General features: G+C 39.2%; 1 protein-coding gene and 1 long non-coding RNA gene across 3 annotated transcripts in view; one reads left to right on the top strand and one right to left on the bottom strand.

Moving 5' to 3' along the window:
• Positions 1 to 17422, top strand: part of RERG (RAS like estrogen regulated growth inhibitor) — a 112800-nt gene that overhangs the window by 59436 nt on the left and 35942 nt on the right. The window lies entirely within an intron of this gene.
• LOC129145987 (uncharacterized) overlaps positions 1 to 17422 on the bottom strand; it is a 193827-nt gene that overhangs the window by 49594 nt on the left and 126811 nt on the right. Inside the window, exon 4 of the long non-coding RNA XR_008552262.1 lies at positions 3600 to 3854. This is a non-coding gene — a long non-coding RNA (uncharacterized LOC129145987). The remainder of the gene's footprint in view (positions 1 to 3599; positions 3855 to 17422) is intronic.

Raw genomic sequence — 17422 nt, forward strand, 5'->3', positions numbered from 1 at the left:
AAGAGCACCTGCACCCCTATGTTTATAGCAGCACTGTTTACAATAGCTAAGCTTTGGAAACAACCCAAATGCCCAAAAGTAGATGACTGGATCAAGAAGATATGGTACATATATACCATGGAATATTACTCAGCATTCAAAAAAGATAAACACATGCAATTTGCAGCAACATGGATGGCACTGGAAGGGATCATGCTCAGCGAAATAAGCCAAAAAGAAAAAGAAAAATACCGGATGGTCTCACTCATAGCAGGAATCTAGAAAACTTAAATAAGGGACCAGGAAAATGAATATAAGAAAGTGAAAATCAAAATCAACAAAAAACTATGAACCAGAGACACTTTTTGGGGGTGGGGGGCGGGAGGGGAAGGATTGGGGTCAGAATGGGGCGTTTGCAATTGTATGGGGGAATATAAAAATAAAATTTAAGATTAAAAAAAAAAAAACAAAATAAATAAATAAATAAATAAAATAAATCTTAAAAAAAAAAAAAAAAAAAAGAACTGATAGAGAAGGAAAGTTCGATGTGAGAGCTCAATGAAGCAGGACATGGAGAACAAGGAGCCAAAGAGTGGCTGCATTGCCCCTGGCTGAGAGCCTCCAGACGCAGGCGCAGTGCCACATGGGAAATTCTGATGTGGTGTCAAGGAGGTCCAATGTGGAGGTGGGGAAGGACATCCCACAGGAGGCTGCACGAGTCACCAGACCGTCACTCTGTATTGGATCAGGACTCTGAGGGTTCAGACCTTTCCCTTGTCCCTTAGAAGGAGGAATTCCTTCTGAGGGATTCCTTCTAAGGGACAGCTGAGCAATGTCTTCATTTCAGAAAATACAGCAGATCCAGAGCAGGGTCTTGGGGTGAGTGGGAGGTTAACTATGATGCCCCAAACACTGCAGTTGTTTAGGAAATCGCTAAAGCTGAGTGACTAGACAATGAGCTTGGAGCTTACTTCAGAGGCACTAGAGAGGAGAAGGCACACATGTAGACCTCCTGGTGAGAGCAGTCCCAAAGGAAAACCTGCTTCAATTGGGACCTATCAGAGATCACTGCAGGGCTCGACCTTAGCATTAACTGTGCCACATGCTGGTCAATTACCTGAGGGATTTTGGATCTGTACCCAGCCTTCCCCTGCTTTCCTGTCTTTCAAATGGAATGACATATCCTAGGTCCCAGTCCTTTGCTTCCTAATGTCTGGTCAGTTTGAGGCAATAGCAGAAGGTTGATTGATGGGAAGAAGAGAAAGTCCCAATTTCTCCTTTTCTCTGCTCCCTCTCTGCCTCCTGAAGTAGCCACATTTCCTCTAGATTTCCTCCATGAAACCTCCCTCCAAGATGCCATCTCCCACAAGTCAGTTCTCCTGGGAGGCTCCAGATGCTCTGCTCTGGTTACCAACTTCCTCCTGCTGTCCTTCTGTTCTAGTTGTGGTTGTTCCTTTCTGCTGTTCCTCCCCATCTCCTAGAGGAAATTTTCATTTCTTCCATCATTTTGGGTAGCACTTTCCCTCTATTAAATACCCTCTTTGAAAAACCTAGACAGTTTCTGTTTTTCCAGCTATACCCTATGCTACTCCCACTGTGCAGTTCTGGGGTCCTGTTAGAAAATAACTATTAATTATTTCCTTTCTCCTATTCCTGATTTATGTCCTCTTCTTTACTGTCAACATTTCCACTTGGTAGCATGGTTCTTCACATCCATTTTGAATTTTAGTCCTTTTGGGTCTCTGTCCCATTTATCACAAAACGGTATATACATCTTAAAATTAACTGGCACTGTTTGAAATACAGACTCGAAGAAATGGCCCCGTGAGTCACAAAATGAAATGATGTAGTTGTCCTCTCTCCTCCTCTTCCCTCCAGCCTGAGTCATCCACTCATCCCAGTATGTTTTTCCTGTCTCACTTGTGAATACTGGGCCAGCAGGCAGGGGGAGTGTTTGCTCGGGTGTGTGCTTCCCGCAGCACTGGTTCACAGCAAAAGGAGAGCACTCATGATCTCCACCTACACTGTGCTATTCCAACAAAAGGCAGAAATGCCACGCCACTGTGAAGCTAGGGGCCCTCAAGAGCACACAATGCTTGTTCTGCATTAGCAAAGTTGGTTAAAATTCTGAGCAAAAATGTAGGCTTCACATGAATCTCTTTTTAAATCTATTGCTAGTGGTAGGAATTGAAGCTGTCCACAATACAAATGTCTATCCATCTGGGAGTCTAAAGTCTGGCATTGCAGTGGATGGACACCAGAAGCCCGTGCTTCACCATGCCAGTAATTAGCTGTGTGACCACAGGGAAGGCTTTTCTTTCTGTGAACAGATTTTTCATTTTTGCAAAACCAGGGCATCACACTAGAAAATCTCAAACAGCTCAGAAATACAAATTATAAGTAAAAAATGATTTTTTTCTCTTTTTTTATTATTGTTCATGTTTTATATTCCCTACTTAAGAACAAAAGAGGGCCTCAGGGGAATGAACTCTAGCTCTTTCTGGATCTGTGCCCTTTCTCTGCTCCCCATTGCCACTACGGCCCCATCATTACCAGCAATGTGCCACACAGGCCTAGGCATCCCCTCGCCCTGGAAGCAGTGCTCTGGAGCCCCAAGAAGGAGAGGAAAGACTAATAGAGGTTTTAGTTCTTTATTTTCAGTTTGTGTAGTTAATATTCATATACCTAAGCTCTCACAGCTTTGCCTCTTAGCTGGAGGGCTAATTTGGTGTATGGGAAGACTTGAGCTCTTGATTGTTTTCTTTATTCTAGCTGCCCCACCCCATCTTTCTCCTGGTGGCAGTACCTGTCAGAGCTCAGCATAGACCTTCTGCCCCTCAAACATTCCTCTTCCCATTTCCCTGCCATTGCCCTGTGGAAAGACCAAGAATGCTTCACAGAGGCTCATTTTGCTTAGGATATATCTCATCTATCCAGTTTCTGCTTAGACAATATGTCCTTAGGAAGCCTTTGTATTTCTACCCCATGTCTCAGCTAGATGGTATTCCTACAATTCCTTCTACTTTCCTTACCACCCAAGAGTACTGGAGACATTCTAGATTTAAAGTCCACCTCTGCAAAGGAGTAACTATGAGAAAGTTACTTAAACTTCATTAAGACTTGTTTTTTTAAATTGTCAAATGGAAATAATAACAATCTATACATAATGCATATTATCTTGGGGAGGGAGCAGTATTTTTCATGTTAAACACATAGAACAGTGCTTGGCTGACGGCAACAGTGTGGCTTGTTGTTATTACCAGTTGTTATTACTGATATGACTGATCCATTATTTATACCCACCACCACGGAAGCTCCATGAAAGCAGAGACTCTCATCAGAGTCCCAACTCCTAACACGGGCCCTGTCCCAGGAAAGGCGCTCCATGAATACCTATTGAATGAATGAGGATGGGAATCAATCAATCAGTCTCCAAGATCTCCTCCTAAAATGCATGCACTTCTAGGAGAATTAATTGAGTGCATCAGCCATTCACACTAAGGGAAGGAAACCTGGCTAGTTCCTGAACAGGTAGACTGTGAGCAAGAAGAAAGTGGAAGGCAGGTCCAGAGCACATGGAGAGCAGTGCACGGCACAAGGGCTTTTGTTAGCAAGCTTACCTGAAATAGGAGAGTGCTTAAATGGAAGATGAATGGGGTGCAAAGAAAATGCTTTTTCTGTTGCGAGGCCACTGACGGGGGTTTTGCTGTGAGACGCCGTGGTATGGCTCACTTATACCAGCAGACCTGCTCATTCAGTGATGCTCCGCTTGTATGAAGTATTATTCTCTAAGGCTTTAATACTCATTGGGCCTCATAGGATGCATTTTTCTAAGTCAGTTCTTCAGTGTTCCATCTCTACTATTGCAACCATCCCTGTGATGAGAGAAAAGGAAGACTTAATTTCTAGCACTCAACGCAATGTCTCCAAAGGTCTTTGGGCAAAGTTTGGTCACAGTTAGCATGACTCTGTCATACACAAAACATTTTATAATGCACTATCTCTTTGAATCTTAAAATATCCTATGGAATAGGTAAGTTTTATCAGGCGTATTTTAGAGATATTAAAATTTTGATTTAAAAATTAACATACCTAAGGTCATCCCCCCAAATTTGCATAACTTCTGCTGTGTGATCCTTTTGTTTCCTTTATGGATGCAACCTCTACAGAAATTTCCCAAAATGTAGGCTTTAAAAAGCCACATTGCAGTGGCATCTGCATGTGCCCTGCATCTGCTTCAATCCTTGTGTGCTTTATTCCAGCTCATGAAGTGACCTGGAGCAGACAGGGTTACACTGCTACTCGGTAAGAGTCACAATGCTTCTTACTGAGAACTGATGAAATCAGTGTAACCTAATACTACATTTTTCAACACTGTATCAAGAAAATGATTCAAAACAAATGAGAGAAATGTGCCATAATGTATGTCGAATACCACACTCACACACACACAAAAAAAACCCTGCTCAGCTATCAAGAAAGTATATCCGCCATTATAATGAAACATATTTTCAAAGAAAATTTTGTAATAGATGCTAAGTGACTATGGTCATTTTTCTCCCCATTTTCCAAAAATTTAGGTAATCTCTAATGCTTTCTTCCTTCTTATGTGACCTATGGAATATCACATTTCCCTCCATTGTCTTAGGCATATCTCTATTAACTCATACTATTTTCCAATTCCAGGAAGATAAACTTGGTTAGATTTTTTTTAAGATTTATTTATTTATATAGGAACTGGGGTAGAGGCCCAGTGTGGGGGGTGAGGGAATTCACCAGAGACAGAGTGGGAAGCAGAACAGGCAGACTGACTGAAAACACTGATGAGGGGAGCAATGGGCAGGACAGGAGAGGTCTGCCATGCCATGTGGGCATCTCCCTGGCCAGCTGGGAATCGGCTGCAGACTGCTTCACAGCGCTGCGTTCAACCCACTGTGCCACTGGGGAGGCCCTGGTTAGATATTTTTGTTGAGGTTTATTTTGGTTTTGGTCTGATTTATTCTTCTATCAACAAATGTAAAGAAGGGTCTGAAATTATAACTGGCATAAGGAAAATTTAAAATCCTGAAAAGTCAAATACAAATTAAAATAAAATGGTTAAGTCAATCATTCTCTTTCCTATAAATGTAAAATGAGTCATCTTTATATAAGAACTAAAAATTTATTTCTGTACTAGCAAGGCAGCAAATTATGCAAGAGAGTGAATATACTAGGGCTATATTTGACCAATGAAGGAGACCTGTCCAAAGGACCCTGAGCCAGCATGAAAGGGCCCTCCCTGAAGAATCCTCAGACAAACTAACTTTGCTGACAGAAACAGACTGCAACCCATTCAATATGTGTCACACTAACATAAGTGTCACACGAACACACACAATAACATACAGCAGAAAACCAACCAATAAATGTAGGAAGAAATGACAGATTTTACAAACTACCATATGGGGATGATCAAAGTACTGACTCAGGCAAGAGTTACCAGTGGATGCCAAAATTAATGGGTAAAAGTTTGAGGAGGATATTCCATAGTCTCACAGTATCTCTCACAAACTATTAATTATCAATGGGAAAAATGGCGCCTTTACAATGGAGAAACCTGAAAAATGCAAATAAATGAATTTGAATAAAGTTAACCTCACCAATGATGGGAAAACCAACAACCTGTAGCTTCTGATATGAGTAAGTGAGAAAGATGCAATGTCCCTTCTGTGGCATTTCCATTCAAAAATGCACATGCTATATCTAATAATGAAAAAATATTTGACAAAGTCAATTAAGGGAAAATGGTACGTCCCTTTTCAAAACTGTATACTCTTCAGGATGCCCTGTTATTTGTAAAAATATGTCTTAAAAAAAATTTAAACCTTCATTTTAAAAGCAAACAGGATATAACAACTTAACATGCAAAAGTTGCTGCTGAATTAGATCCACAGGAAGAAAGGTAGCTGGAAAGGTCATTATTGAGATATCTAAAGAAAACTGATATACATAATGGAGTACATAATATTATCGCATCAATATTAAATTTCCTGATATTGATAATTACACTGTTGCTCTATTAGAAAATATTTTTATTATTAAGTATAAATATTAAAATATTTAGATACAAATGTATGGTATCTCCTGTGCACTCTCTAATGGAAGTGAAAGACAGAGTGAGTGATAAAAACAGATGGGGCAAAATATAAATAATATATGGATCACAATAAAGTATATTTGAGAGTCACTTATTCTATTTTAATAACTTTTTTTCTAAGTTTGAAAACACATCCCCCAAAAGTGACAAAAGATACCTAAAAGCAAAGTTTCCCCATGGGTGGAAGCAATGATTTGCATGTCACTGGAATTACATGCTCTGGGATAACAACGAAAAGCCAGGCTTTCTAAAATAAGCAGCTACATGTAACTCTCCTTGCCTAGCCATCGGTTATTTGTGTATCTTTGTGTGCTTTGGAGTCAGAGTTCTGTTTCATTTTTTAAGCTTATTTTATATTTAGTTTTTGCATCTTCAAGTATAAGGTGGGAACCAAGGAGAGTGAAGATGGGACATTGCTGGTGGATGTAGTCATCCACTTTAGGGACAGGAAGCTGTCGATCAGCATTAGCACCATATTTTCATGAAACAGGACTATGATTGTTTCCCAAGAAAGGCCATCAGTCATGTCTGTGAAGTCAGCCCAAATGGGTGGGAATGAATCTTTTACGTAAAATTACTTGCTAGTTCTCAAGCTCTTTGCACGGCCCCTCATGACATCTTGGCAAAGTGAAACTGGGGCTGGCTGACCGTATGATATTTCCCAAAACTACAAAATATTTTAGAGCTGATACCAGACTTATACTCTTATCTGCTGGCTCCAGATAGTTTTCAGCTACTCTGGTATGCTTTAAACCTTACATGCAACCTCTCCTACTTTCTCCTGCCTTCCTGAACTGAAGAGACCCGGAGTCCACAATGAAAACCAGGGCCCATGCACTAAAGGGGAGGAGCTAGAGCAGGCCCCATGAAAGAATCTGGGAGAGAAGAGAGGCTGAGATACCTGACAGGTCTGTCACTGGTCCTCATTTTCTCACATCACTGATTTAGCACTTTATCTTGCCTTAACTCACTTAACCCCTTAAAATTACTGAGATACTTTTAATTCCCATTTAATAGCTCAGATAACTGAAGTTTAGAGAAGTAAAATGTCTTGCAAAATGTGAGTGGCAGCGCTGAGATTCTACTGAAATTCTGCCTGACTTGCAAGTTTTACTAGCCTTTAACAGTCCTCTTTGATGGGCTCTGGAATTGCCTCTCTGGAATTACATGCAAGTCCCACTGGACTTGCCTCTCCTGAGCACCCACGGTGCAGTGATACTACACTGTGATACTACACAGTGATACTACACTGTATTTCTTACATATCCCAATTTAAAAAGAAAATACTAACAACCATAAGTTTTCTGAACACTCTTATACACTAAGATTGTGAAGTGATTTGTTGTCATCAGAGATTCTAGATTATGAATCACCAGAGGACCATTAAATCAACACTTTTTTTGAAGGTGGTATCATAGGAAGTTGCATAAAAAGCAATGTGATATTTGTGATAAACGTATGTATCAGCATAGGTAAACCTCTATTAGAGCTCTTAACCTGGGGCCCAAAACTACCAAGGAGTCCATGGAGAGATGCCAGGGGGTCTGGGAGCTTGGATGGCAGCACACCTCATCTTCTTTTTCACTGCCTTCCATTATGAATGTAGATACAAACATCTGCATTGTGAGCTCTGCCTGCAACTGTGTCATCAATTGAAATCACAAATGATTTCTTTCACATAAGCTGTGGCTGATATTTCAAAACATTATTATACTCATAATTAACTTGAAGTTATAATTATTAGGTAATTTATTAAACTGAGGGCTAGATCTTATTTAACATGTTAACAGAGAAGCATGTAATTGCTATGTCACAAATTCGTTTTTAAAAATATTTTATAACAGTATGTTAATACTTCTAATATTTCAATAATGGTACTTCAACCTAATTGGTTTTATTTGTAATTATATGCTTTTTATTATATTATTTATTTTATTTATTTTATTTTTTTAAGATTTATTTATTTATTATACAAGCACTGGGTACAGTCAGAAGCAAGGGAGGGTGAGAGAATTCACCAGAGCCAGAGCGGGGAACAGAACAGACAGACCGACGAAACACACTGCTGAGGGGAGCAGCGGACACAGCAGGAGAAGTCTGTGCACCATGTGGGACCCTCTCCCAGGGGCCGGGGATCGAACCAGCGCTACAGAGGCTGCAGGCAGCTTTGCAGCCCAGCGCTCAACCGCTGCACCACCAGGGGAGGCCCTAGATTATTTATTTTAAAATGTTATTGTGTAAATAGGAGTACAGGCTATGCCAATATAGTCTACAGCACAAAAATGTTTAAGAAGTTTCACTAGAGCATAAACTCCATCATAGCCTTAGTGGGGAACACCCTGACTTAACAACTGGCTGCTTTGGGGACCACTGTAGTATCCCCAGGAATGAAGAAAGGCTCCAAGTGCTGGAGCAAGGTAATTGTTAGACAACCACACAATCTACCATTGGTTCTTAGTCAGAAGAAGGAAGCGACCATTTCCCCACCCAACCCCAACCCCCTGCAAGGCTCCCTGTTCTCCTTCCTACTCAATTTTAATGAAAGGAGCTCTTCTGGCAGTAACTGCAATGTGACCCCAGTGCTCTGTGAAGCTGGGCCTGTGTTAGCAGGCCATGGGGGTGGACTGGAGCCAAGGCTTTTGTGATTCTCTCCACCCTCATTTTCCTGTGGAAACACAACCAGAAGGACTGTGCTGGAGGACTGATCAACTTAGCTATATATTTACTTTGCTGGAAACTTAAGTTGTCCTTTTATGTGTCATTTTCTCTAATTTTTTTTCTTTTTTTAATCCTTTATTTTCCAAACAGACAAATCTGGTCTCACCTACACAGGTGTTACCAAGTATATGAATATTTTCCTGATGGTTACAATGCATCACAGACCCTTTCTAGAAAACTAAAGATGAAAAAACTTAGTGGTGTTAGGTTACTTTATATAATCTGATACGGTGCCTTTTTTCCCCTTTATTTTTAATCACTTGCTTAAATTCTTCATGTAAGTTTTCTTATTTGGGTTTTTCTTTCTTTTGGTCTGAATTATCACATAGCTGAGTTTCCCCCTCAGTTGATCATCCTTCACATTTACTATTCAGTTGTTTTACCACGTGCCTTTGTGGATACTGTGGCACCAGTGTCTAAATGCCCAAACAATTGTAACTTATATAGTTCAAAAGATGACAATGTGTGACACTATGATCTCATTCAAATGAGCTTCTTTAAAATTCCTTTATCAAATATCAGGACAGGCCATTCTGAAGTTCAGTGTTTTAAAACTTTTAACTGTTTATATGAAAGGTTTTACATCTTCATCTTACCTAAATAATATACAGAGGTGGTGTTTATAAACATGATTGTGAGTTCCAGCTACAGATTGCCCCATTAGACATAGGACTAATGAGCTGCTGTGTAATGGATGCACCAGAAGATTTGCTAAGGTTCTTTGGCCATCAATGGATGTCCACAATTGCTTCTTATAATTCCAGGTTTTTCACACTCTGCAAAATTCTGATTAATCAGTCTACTCTAGCTATTTGGCCAAATTTTCCTGGAAGAAAATGAAATACAATCAACCCTTGATTCATTTCTGGCAATTAGATCCACTGCTTCCTTCATGAACAACAATAATCAAAGGAGAATTTACATTTGGCTTCATAATGCAGTATGTGAGTTTTCACTACAGATTTGCCCTCCTAATTGCTTTGATCTGGCAGATTTTAAAAGGAAAGTGCCTTGTGTAGATGGCAACATGAGGTGGGAAAACCAGACAAGGTGGTTCAACCTAAGGGCAATCTGTGCACAGCTTCTGTGCTCTGCTGATTGCAAAGGTAAGCCAGAGACAGGGTTAGGGACATGTGTCTGTTTGTTTCCTGGGGCTGCCATAGGAAAGGACCACAAAATGAGTGGTTCAAATGACAGAAATTTCTCATTGCCTAGTTCCGGAGGCTACAAGTATGAAATCAACATGTCAGAGGCACAATTGGTTCTTTCTGAAGGATGTGAGGAGAATCTGTTGCAGGCCTATCTCCAGTTTCTGGTACCCTCAGGTTTTCCTTGGCTTGTGGACTGCCTTCTTTTTGTGTCTTCACACCACCTTCTCTGTGCCTGGCTGTCTCTGTGTCTGAATTTCTCCTTTTTATTTTTTTAAAGATTTATTTTTTATGATTACAAGAACTGGGGTATAGGCCAGAGGCACGGGGGGGTGAGAGGATTCACCAGAGACAGAGTGGGGAACAGAACAGGCAGACTGACTGAAATACACTGTTGAGGGGAGCAGCAGGAGAGTCAGGAGAGGTCTGTTGCACCATGTGGGTAGCTCCCTGGCTAGGGATAGAACTCATGCTGCAGAGGCTGCAGACAGCTTCACTCAACCCCTTGCACCACCAGGGAGGCACTGAATTTCTCCATTTTTTAAGAGGAAATGCAGTTGCATTGGATTAGGACCCATTCTAATGACATCATCTTGTCAGGATCATCTGCAAAGACCCTATTTCCAAATAAGGTCACACTCACAGATATTGGGGGTAGAACTTCCATAGCAGTACAATTTAATCCACAGCAATATCTTTATAGAAAAAGTACTAGAGGGGCCTCCCCAGTGGCGCAGCAGTTGAGCGCTGGGCTGCGAAGCTGCCCGCGGCCTCTGCGGCGCAGGCTCGATCCCCGGCCACTGGGTGAGGGTCCCACATGGCGCGCAGACCTCTCCTGCCGCCCGCTGCTCCCCTCAGCAGTGTACTTCGTCAGTGTGCCTGCTCTGCTCCCCACTCTGGCTCTGGTGAATTCTCTCACCCTCCCGCGCTTCTGACTGTGCCCAGTGCTTGTTTAAATAAATAAATAAATAAATTTAGAAGAAAAGAAAACCTTATTAAAAAAAAAGAAAGAAAAAGTACTAGAAAGAATAATTTGTAGCTATTAATAAAATTTAAGTGACTCATATTATTTGCCTTCAGTGATTTTTTCCTGAATATTTTGTTTAGATGATAAGATGTCTAAAGTAATGCACCAGGAATGTTCTTTTTCTATTAATTATAAGGGCTATCCAACCACTGCTACATTTTCTAAGGATTGTGATTCTCTATTATTTCCTTATAAACTTTGTTTAGCCTGTACCTGAATTTTATTGCTTCCTCCCATTGTCATGCTAGAGAAGCAAATATCTAAACATTGGGGTAAAGTATCAGAAAAGAACATGTCTGAGGCTGTTCTTTGGGAAATTTAATTCACTTTAATTTATTTCAGACATTTGAAGTCTACACAACTGGTTCATAATTTTCAATATCCAGAGCAGTAATCCTCACAGTGGTTGGCTGTGCTTCTAAAGTAGCAGATGATTGTTATCAAATTTAAAATTAACAACTCTCCCCCATTCTTTCTTTCAAAAACCCTAAAGAAGCCTTAGATGACCCTAGGGCTCTGTGGATTGACTGGAAAAACACTGACCCAGAAGATAAATGTGTAGCAAGTCACCTTTTTTTCCCATTATTTAAGGGGAATTGCAGTGTTAATTTTTTTTCTTAATCTATCAGCTAAATGCAAATATGTGACTCACCAGAACGACCTCATTCTTAGCCCATAAATATTAAGAGTGATGACTTAAAACGAGGTCATGTTGATGTGTGGTGAGTAAACGCTTTTCTGCACATATTAATTTAACTGGAAAAGAGCATTTCCCTAAGTAGCCTAATGTAAGAAACCGTAGAGAGTTCAATATAAGTAAAAATCACTGTTATTTTTGAAGAAAAATTATTATGACAAGCGAATCCTTTCTCTTTGTTTCAAATAACAACATAATTGTATTAGACTTTAATACCTAAGAACATGTGTGCTAGATCTGGTTCCAATCATAAATGTCCTATTAAATTTCAAATACTGTTTGAAAATTAACTTAAAAAATTTATTTGTTCAAAGCAAATTTCTATTCCTAGTACGTGGAAAGCCACAAAGAGGAGTTCCAGCTGAATGGGTCTCCTCAATTCAAGTTGTTAGTGTTAGTTTCGCTCCTAGGGCACTGCTGCATGACTTGAATTTTTCGTGGCACATGGGATGATGCTCTGTGCTCCCTGTTCTTTGAGCAAATCCCTGCCTTGCTCAAGATTGGATGGGACAGCGTGAGGGGCTGGGTCTCCAAGAAGTGGCTTCTACAGAGTCTATTCTATTCAGGGAAAACATCCACTATGCATAAAAGCTTCGAAAAATATGAAAGCCATCTATTACAGTAGGTGAGATGGAAATATCACTTGGTCTCCAAAGCAGGGGAATTGGTGCACTTAAGTTTCTCTTGAGGCTTGAAGCTATACTCCCTAAACTCCGATAATATTGTAAACAAATGGTAAATCATAAAAATTTTATTACAAAAAGTTTTCCAAATCACAGTGAGACAGTCAGAAATATTAAATGAAAGTTATTAGTTTTCCTTAGTGATGACATTTCTCCTATGACTTTGCTAGTGCTGGCTTCAGTTCTTTTCTGCCTATTCTGGTCACAACCCTTCTATGCCTCTTCAGATGGCTTTCCAAGATAAACTGGCATTTCCATCACTGAATAATAGTACTTAGTAGTACAAAAGGGTCTCAGCCTTCTGTATTTTACAGTTCCTAAGTTATATTATTGCCTCATAGTTATCTCAGAAGCCCTTTATTGTCTTATAAGTTCATTTAAACCATCGCAGTGACAAACTCATTACTAAACACATGGGAAATGCTCAACATTAATTGTAAAATAACATTTTTACAAGCAAATGGTGACAGCCATTTAAGACAGTCATGACAGTAGGGGTAACACGTAGTCCACTGAGAACTTTGTGAGGAGAAAAAAAAAACCTTTATGCAGGAAAAGCAAGCAAGAAAAAAATGGCAATCTGTGGATCTAATCACATTTGCTTTCTTTGCCTAGAATTGGGAGGTGGTGGTGGGGAGTTTTGAGGGCTGAGGGTGTCAACTTTGACTGAAAAAGTTTTGTATATACTGGCAGTGCCCTCTGGTGGATGGTCATAATTTTTTTGCACCACTCAAATCTTGGGCATTTCATTTCACCTAAGTATCTGTACCTTTTCCTACCACTTACTGCTTTTCCTCCCATTTCAAAGGGACATAGAATGCTACAGTCTACAACAAATGTCACTGGTTGTCATGTGTAAGAAGTATCTAAGGTGAATTCAATTAACATGAAATCTTTTTAACATTGCCCTTTGAAATCATCTGAATGCCAATGTGGGTGCAGTGGAACTGGTGCATGCAAGCACTTGGCCTGAGTGTGTTTATGTAAATGGTTCAAAGCTGTGGACTGTGTGTCTGGCAAACTACTTCCAAGAAACAAAGGAGCAATAAGCATGTTTTCCATTTAAAAGACATGTGGTTCTTATTGCCTTACGGAGATTGGTTTTTGTTTTCACTTCATTTTATTTTTGAAGTTAGCTTTCCTCTGTGAAATAGTGTATGTTACAGAAAATGTTGAAAATACAGAGGAAAATAAATCTCCCATAGTTCCACCAAAACGGAATTCATATATAGCCTCAAAGGTGGATGACTTCCCTAGAATATATGCTAATATATGCTCCTAAAAGAGTAGGTTCTAATGGACTGAAGGTGGGCACATCATTAAACCTCCTCACAGCTGTTTTCTCTATAAAGTGCAATAATATTGTACTTAGGTACTTTCGTTCTGTCTCAAATTAGGAATGATAATTGCATAATAATAATAGCCATTTATTTAGCACAGAATTTCAAAGCCTAAAACTAGAGCTGCATTTTGCTTCCTAGATAACAGCAATTTGGCCCACATGTGACTGTTCCCCATAACCTCCCACATCTCTGACAGGATTTGTTCTTGTAATAGTAATAACTGCCATTTATTAAGTCCTTATTACACAGGACAATACAGTGGTTAAGGATGTAGCCTGATGGAAGTTTAATTTGGGCCTCTCCTCCTAAGATCTGTGTGATCTTAGACTACAAATGTAAAATATGTGCTGCAGATACCTCCTTTGTCAAATAAAAGCTCCGCCCAAAAAGGTTTTTCAAACAAGACAGTTTTAAATTTTTATTGAAATAATGATAAACAGCTTGATATAAGATCATTAAAAATAAAAGGTTCCTGTCCCTAGAACAGAGCTGAGTAGATGGGAAACAATATAAATGTTAGCTGTTATTATCAAAGTAATATGACATTCTTTATACTTATGCCATTTAACCCTCATAACTACCCTCTGAATTAGATTTTTTTAATTCCTGTTTCCGACAGGAAAATGAAAAAGAACCTCAGTGATTTGTCCAAGTCAGATGCCAGGTTACTCTGCAGAACCTAGATCCTAGGGCAGATCTGACTGTAAAATTTGAGCTCACCCATCTTCTGGAGGGAGTGGGTTACCTATTTCTTTACTTTTTGTTCAAGTGTCAAATACATATAGAAATATGCACAAATAATCAGTTTAAATGTGCATGCATTTTCAAGAATGAAAAGCACCTGAGAAACAGACAAGGCAACTTGACCACACTCTCAAAAACCAATGATACCTCCACATACAACTACTAAGTTCACTTCCAATACATGCACAGCTTGCCTGACTTTGAAATTTGCAAAAATAGAGTATGTAATAACTTTTCTCTGCATCTCACTCCTCTCACTCAGTTCTGTGTTTGCACGATGTATCCAAGTTGTTCATCCCTTTTCATTGCTATGTAATGTTCTATTGATTAGCATAACACAACCATAAGCTGGGACATTTGGGATATTTCTTGTTTAAGGCATATTGCTGCTACGGTAATTCCTGTACATAACTTCTGGTGATTATATGTATGCCTTTCCATTACATAAAAAAATGGCAGTGGAGTTGTTGATTACAGGGTAAGCATATTTTCAGCTTTAAAAGTAGTTACTGCCATATAATTTTCCAAAATGGTTGCGTCAATTTACTCTGTAAGCTGTTAAGAGCATTAGAGGTCACTTTTTTATGTTTAAAACATATTAAAACAAAAGACATAGTTTGATCAAAATCATTTGGGGATTTAAAAAATAAAATCAGTTAATTATTTGCTCCTGCAAAGCACTTGAGTTTAAATTTACCTACAAAATAGAGCACTCATGTTAACATAGTTAAAAACTATGATATGAATGAAGTTTGTTGGAAAATTAAATTTTAAGGGATAAAGTCAAGAGTAAACAGGAGGAATTTGTGGTAAAGTAGCTGAGGAGCAGACTAGATAATTCACTTGCTTGTGTGCTTGGAAGCATATGACACAACATCACTATATAATCATCTACAAACTGTGTGTGTCCACATGGAACAAGCTGTTTAGTGTCAGGGATCTTATCCTTACCTATTAGAGAGACTACAGAAAGAGCAAAAGGACCTATATTAGAAAGTTGAAATCATTTTCACTTTTTTGGGATCAAATCTATTGCCTGAGAGAATTCTTATCCTGAAGTGCAAGATATAAACCAGAGGAGCCAACATGAGATACTTTGGATCGCCTGCCACCTTCTCCGCCTTCCCATCTTTGCTCCCAGTGTGCCTCAGGGACTTCCACAGGTCCAAGGAGCATGGCATGAGAAATAATGCCATATCCTGGATGATAAAATGCATGCACCTCAAGTCACTGGTCACTTAGCAGCAGTTCTAAGGTACAGCATGTCAGGAAAGAAGGATTCTAGAGCCATGTGAGAGTAAAGTGTACCAGGATTAATTGGTAATGTCTGCCACAGCACAAAAGGGGATAGAGGGGGCCCTAGCTACCACTTCTCTCTCTTTCTCTCTCTCTCTCTCTCTCTCTCTCTCTCTCTCTCTCTCCTTCACACACCACACACATACACACACACATACACACACTTTAAGTATTTTCTGTTGGGTTGGCAGAAAAGTCATGATGTCAAAATACATCAAGTGAATTATCTAGTCTGTTCCTCAGCTACTTTACCACAAATACCTCCTTGTTTACTCTTTATCCTTTTAAATTTAATTTTCCTACAAATTTCATTCGCATTATAGTATTTAACTATCGTGACTTCTCTGACATCCCAATATTAATTTCAAATCCAGTAATAGCATGATTGGCAGGTCAGCACCTCAAACAGATGGCTAATTCTGCAAGTGCAGATAGGCTAAATACTGACAGAGGATTCATTGGGTATGTACATTGTTGTGCTTTTGTCCAATATGTCTTTTGGGATAAAATACTCAAAGTGGAACTCCCTCCATTAGACTTAATCTCCCATACTCTTCTACAGACCAGTGTTCTGCCCTGCTGCATCACATCACATCCTACCAGGTACTGCTGCTGTTAGTGAACATGTCTTCCATCAGAAATCGCAAAGCCCTGGAGTATCACTTGTCTTCTGCTTCTGTATTTCATGCCCCACCTATCCACCCAGTAGTACCTAGCATGCTGCTTCCTTTCCATAGGTGTAGATATGTATTTTTGTTTGTTTCAAATATGAGACATACATTTTAATGTTTTTGAAGGCAAAGAATGAAGTAGCAGAGTTCAACTTCTGTAAGGGAAATCTGAGAGGAAATAATCTAGAAACAGGTGAAACCTGCCTTGATTTTAAGAAAAAACAAGCAGTCCAGCTCTATTTCTCTCAATCACTATTAGAGTCAGCATTAACAATGAAAGAATTTAATGGCGCCATTGTCTAAAGTACTGATGTTCATGTAAAGACCAAAATCTCCTTGCCAAATTAATTTGTGTCACATTAATACTGGCGCTGGAATATGAATATAAAAAAAATCTCTAAATGTCTGTGGAATGGGTAGTTTTAATAAAAGACTCTTCTCTATTTCAATTCATGACCCTAAGTGCCTCTGTTCTTGAAATCAATTGCTCATGTAGCAAATCATCTCCATAAAGCTTATTCCTTAATCATTAACATACTTAAATTATTCCTTATGAAGCTTCTTGTGCTGACATGGATAGAAGTATTTTTCCAGTGTTTTTAAATTTGAATATTGCATTACTCAGCTCCAAATTCTTTCAAAAGCAGGCGGTTCATTAAAGTAGACCAGTACTGACATTCTCCTTCATCTGCTATTTGTTTTTTAGGTCTTTTTTTCATATCTGTATTCTTCTTGTTTCATTCTAGGGAGCATTTCCAGAAGCCCTTTTGAAAATCCCCAAAGCCCAAATGATGACCAGCCTAGCCCTCTGGGTGTTTTTTGACCTAACCCTAACCTACAATTCACTCAAAAATGTAAATTTTTTTTTTAAAAATTTTATCAAAATATAATTGACATACATTATTTCAGTTTGGGGTATATAGCATAATGGTTCAACATTTGTATGTACTACAAGATGAGTATCACAATAATCCTATTTA

The sequence above is a fragment of the Talpa occidentalis genome, unplaced genomic scaffold (assembly GCF_014898055.3).
Source record: "Talpa occidentalis isolate TD23 unplaced genomic scaffold, MPIMG_talOcc4v2.1 talOcc4.16, whole genome shotgun sequence".
NCBI lineage: Eukaryota > Metazoa > Chordata > Mammalia > Eulipotyphla > Talpidae > Talpa > Talpa occidentalis.